The following is a 6,000-nucleotide window of genomic DNA, read 5'->3' on the forward strand; positions in this document are numbered from 1 at the left end:
TTTTCCTAGGGCCCATTGTTAGGCTCGTGCGTGTTATGTGTAGGCCGTCTAGGCCCACCTTCGTTATGCACGTCACCCATCCTATATAGCATGTTTAATTCCATGATTCATGATCATATGCATCATATGTATGTTTGATATGAGAAATGACTGATCATAGCATATGTCTTTGGACAGATTGTTTAGGGACTCCCGTACAGGGGGTGTTGCCCTACATGAGCGCATGATACGCGCAGGATTGTTGTATGACTGGTTAGTGTGATTCATGCATTCGCATTATGTGATATGGTTACTATACGCCCTAGCTACATCAGGGCCGTAGCCTCCACAGACGTATCGTGGTTGGCCAGATGGGACACCGGAAATCTTGTTCTATATGGGGTGCTATAGATATCCCTAGGTGAAAGTCCCTAAACCCTTATGGTACCAAGAGGTTGCTCCAACGTCTAGACTGAGTGGGTGCATGAGCGCCGAGTGCCGATTACCAGACGGTTGCGCTTTCCACCATGTCGTGGTCGGTTGGAAGGGGGTGCGGCCTTACCCCCCCCCCCCTAGGGGGCAATGCTAGGCTGAGTCTGACCAGCTCGAGGAATGGGTCCGCTATTGACGAGCCGAGCCCGATATTGGCAGGCGGATAGTGAAGTCTTTTCCACTCACCTTATTGCGCGCGATGGGGCGGCAACCTGGCTTGGAGTGTACTAGACCCCGGTGATATTCCAGATTTGAGCCGTATTGACATGTGGATTTAGATGAGGATTTGTATGCTTGACTTGCATTTCGCATTGCATGGCCTTGGTATGGCCGACATCATTCTTTGCACCGCATGGCCTTGGTACAGCTAATGAGATTCTTAGCATTCATCAGCATGTTCCGCATTACTCTGATACTGCATAACTACATTATCATCTTGAGCATACACTTTCACCACCCTCTAAGCTTTCTATAAGCTTATGCACGAACGTTGCGTGCAGGTGACGTTGGATCGCAGCAGCGCTGAGGCTTGGATGCGTGGCTGACCTTTTGGAGCTCTTTTTTTTTATCTATCATCATTGTATTTCCCTTATGCTCATTGTACTTATAAAGTTTTTGATTATAGTGGAAATGTGATGGAGTTTTTGGTTGTTGTTTGTGGGTTATGCCTTTGGTTATGCTTATTACGAATCAAACTGATGTACAAAATCCTCCTTGTAGCATCCCAGGATCGGAACTTGGCGAATGGGCGCTGGGAGTCGAGAATGGGGTTCTACGGAGGCTGTCAGCGCCGGATTCGGCGATCGAGAATTTTGTGAGCCCGGTTTCCGAGTTTGGGGCGTGACAGCAGCTACTAGCATTACCACAACTAACGAACCTCCTACTTAAGAGGAAGAGGTGAAGGTGCCATAGGTACCCAAGTAAGTGAATCTACCGCCTGTTTTGCTGCCTACATTGCCGAATCTAAATAGAAATTTGCCATCTCAAGTTGAACCTCTTGAAATTATGTCAACTGGAACAGTCAATGTTTAAATGGTAATTCAGCTTGTTGTGGAAAATGTCACGGGTTCAGGCTGAGCAATCTTGAGTTCAAATAGAAGCCTTTAATAGGTAGATGTTTAGCCATACTAAAAGCATGAATTGGTTGGGGGCTAGGTTTGACGAGAGAGCACTAGTTGCACCTCAACAACAGGTCGATACTAGTTCTGTTGGGAATCTTGCCCTAATACGCGCGGTACAGCTAGTGTCATAGGTTATCCCTCAATATCGAAACACACCACCTATTCTCATCCCTATTCCAACATAGAACCTGCGAATTTGACTTCCACCTATGGATTTTAGGCATCCTGAACATGAGAATAGGAACTTAGTCCTTAAAGTTAGAAATAAAGGGATACTTGGGGGCAACCTTTGCCCAAAAATCAAACTTATAATGAAGAACAGTACCAGCTTGATCCGGAACCACCTCCAGTGGCTACATAACAATATTAGGACCAGAATTAAATTATACAACTAGTCCAGGAAGTAACAGGCCAGGTTCTTGGCCAAACCGTTACTCTAATTCATCATAAATTTTATCCTAATTGGATTGACCGACAATATCCATTGTTGATGAATTATTGACCTGATTTTACACTGTCTATAAGTGATACAAGTCAATCGATCATATGACACATTAGTTATTCTACTATACAATGTAGAGAGTTGGCTAATAACGATTACTACAAATTGTAATTATTTGGTCATTCACTTACTGGGGTAGCCTTTACTTGGTACTTTAATATGCTACCAAATTCATACAAACTTGGCAGGAGATAGAGGAAAAGGTTTATGCCCGGTTCTTTTATAAAGACAAGAAAATTTCTATGGCTGATTTGCATTGATTTTGATAACTACCACGAGAATCAGTTGAAAATTATATATCTCGGTTTAAAAGAGTGAAAAGTCAGTGTAAGGTAGTGAATACTGAGGTAGAATTTGTCCAGTTAGCCCAAGATGACCTACAATTTAAACTTCAAAAGAAGTTTATCATGACAGAATTCACAGATCTTTATGATCTAATTAAGAAGGTATCTCGGTATGAAGCTCTGCTTCAAGAGTCAATATGATAAAAGAATTGATCAGCAGGAACATATTATTATGATCATAATTATGACGTTGTCGTGACTGAAGTAGTGGTTAAACAACCATTTGTTTGCTCGACATTAGTTAAGACAAATGTGACTGCACTGCCCAATTAGAAAGTGCAACGAACGTGCACCATTGATATTACTTGGGTCAATGAGATCTTCGATATCATTTTGGTCAGGAATTTTATTAAAGTTCATGTTAACCATAAGATATCGACTATGGGAGAATTAAAGAAAACTAATTATTACAAATGGCACATAATTCAGTCACATTCCACTAACAAATGTATTGTTTTCAATAATGTTATTCAAGATAATATTGACCAAAGATTGCTAAAGTTTTTCGAAAAAAAAAAAGAAGCAATATCGATCGATGCTAATCCATTTCCAACCAATATGGAAATCAACATGGCCACCATTAATCCGCAAAGGTTGATTTGGCCGCGACAAAAAATCAACCTTGAAATGATCGAACAAACCCTGTGTTGGGCTGCGATGTAGTAATAACTCAATAAGACCGAGGTTGTACCCACATAGACTTATGATTATGCGATTCCTATAACACTTTAGAACCAAAACTAGAACTATACTAACTAATGGAATTTAAATTAAGTAATAATTGTGAAGAAAATTATCAAAGATAAAATATTAGAGTGCTAAGGATCCACTTATAGTCAAATCTTAATGTTTAATCTACTTTATTCAATTGGATTACGCAATTGGAATCAAAGTCATATCCTATCCAGCTGGATAATAGAGCGGTTAATTCATCATTCATATATCAAAACATATTTGAACTTAAATTGAATTGGTTCTCACACTATGCGTTAAAGTATTGATTGTAGAAAATTTAAAGCATTTATTGTGCCTAGAGTCTATGATAGATCAATGGATTTTACAGATCAATCCCTTGAAAAATAGATAAGAAATTACTCTTTAGTGTTCTTAAGCATCCAATGTGCCCGAAGTCGAGAATAGATCAAAGTAAACTATAAATAAATCGTCATTCAAACCAAATATCAATGAATTGTTCAACATATATATTAATAATAAATTAAAACATTAAGAATAACTACAAGCTTCACCTCTTAGCCAAAGCTACGAGAATAGCCAATCATAGACATGATTGAACTAAAACTCAAAAACATAAAAATCTGAATAGAACCAAATAATTGGAGAAGGACTCTGTAGAAGCTCCACAACTCATTACTTTATCCCTTCTACCCTAATTTGTCTCTAAGAAAGCTAAAATTATTCCTTTATATAGGAAAACTTCACACCGACTTGGAATCAACTCCAAATTCATGCACTTTATTTCGCTTCAGCCGCACCAACTGTACGCTTTGGTCACACCGAACATCTCTTCCGTAGCACAGAATTAGTCATTCAGTTGTAGCCGAATTTCTTCAATTTGTATCTGAAGTCTCTGTCTTCCTTTAGTCGCACCGAACATCTCTTTGATAACACTGAACTTGGCTTCAGTCGGATCGAATATTAAGCTGAATTATCTATAACAATCATAGTTTCTTGCTGGATTATTTAATGCACTTTTGGTTGGACCAAACCACCCTTAGGTGGGATCGAACAATCTATTTTTTATGTTATTGTACTTTGTGATTCAACCGGTCTTCTCTCTCTCTCCCTCTCTCCCTCTCTCTCTCTCTCTCTCTCTCTCTCCCCTTTGCACTTAGTTTCTTAGATCTTTAGCAATTAAAATCTTCATTAATCACCTACAAGTCTCTAACTCTTCTTTTTGTTATGCTTTGAGCATTAAATCTTCACTTTAATCGTCCTTTTCATCTTAGCTTTCCAAATCACCTCGCATAGGAAAACATATGTAATTAGATTAATTAAGCTCATATATGCTTATAAAACTAATGCATAATAAGGGGGAATATACAATATTTCATACTTAACACACTCCTCAACTAGCATTTTACTAGTCTCGAGCAAAACATGTGAAAAACTAATCTTTAAAACTTCAAATTTCAAACATTTCTCAGAAAAACAACTGTTCACAACTCAAGTGTAGGTTCTTGATGTAGTAATAACTCGGTGAGATCGAGATCGAATCCACAGGGACTAAACTTGTACGTATTCTGAAACTAATTAGAAGTAGAACTAGAATAAGATCTAAATCTATGTAACGCCCTGAAATTCGGGGGTCGAGCATAACTCAGCTCCCGAGTTCCAAAACATCACTTATGCAACATATTTAATGATGGATGTATGTTGACTGTATTAGTGCATAAAACATGAGATAGATTAAGCCAAAACACAGATATGATTCAGGGATAAGTGAATAAAGCAAGCGGAAGACTTATAGTAAACTATGTGTACAAGTGTAAACCCCTGAATTACATATACAAGCCAGATCATATGAAAGTGTTATTTAACAAAATTGTAAGTATCAAATTACAGCATTTAAGTTTTCAAAATAATTCCATAATCCCGCGCATCAGACCAAGGCTCGCTAGAACCCGTCTGAAAGCTGCATATAGGAGAAGGCAGCCTCGTCATCATCCAGCTCCCACTCTGCCTCAGAAGTCGCATCCACATCTGCAACACCAGAGCCTAAGACAGAGTCTGGTGGGTGTTTAACACCGCCCCAAAAACGTGGGAGTGAGTGATCAACTCAGTGGAACAATAAGGCACTGGTTAACATGTTATCAGTTCAATCAAACAGTAATGATAAAGCAGGACAATTAAATAAATCCTAAGTACTCTTGTTAATGCAAGGATGAATACAATATGATGCGTGCCCTCACGTGTACACCCTCAGGGTCTTCATCTTACGTTACGCATGACATTGCCTCAAAGTGCGCCACATCTACAAAGCACATGCAAATGCGGTGCATGGATATGATTACCAAGTTGTTATTAGTCCATTTCACACAGCAGGATTGGGAAGCTAAGATACCTTCCTCATATCACCATCCAAACAGTAATCTATACTAGGGTCGTCAATCCTAGACATCTCATACGATCATATGTTTGATGTCGTAGCAAAGGGCTCTTCACCAATCAATGCACGCCTTTCATGCCTTTACTACCACAAGTCGGCTCGTCACCTCCTTGCGGTTCTAGGTATGCTCGAGGTCACTACAAAGGGCTCGTCACCAATCAATGTAGGCCGACAGCACGAATATAGTGTCCCATACCACCATAATCGGCTCACGAGTTTGATTGCTCACTGGTCACTACGGGGAGGCTCGTCACCCCAGCGTAGGCCGACAGCTCGACCACGGTGTCCCATACCACCATGCCTGGCTCATGAGTCTTAGCGGATCAAGTACCATAGTTAATAGGATTTCACTGGTGAGTTCGGTACCCTAGATTCAAACAGTAGCGTCTAATACATGGTGAACATAGATCGGACAATCGGGTTACTTGACGAACT

The sequence above is a fragment of the Magnolia sinica genome, chromosome 12 (genome assembly GCF_029962835.1).
Source record: "Magnolia sinica isolate HGM2019 chromosome 12, MsV1, whole genome shotgun sequence".
Taxonomy (NCBI): Eukaryota; Viridiplantae; Streptophyta; class Magnoliopsida; order Magnoliales; family Magnoliaceae; genus Magnolia; species Magnolia sinica.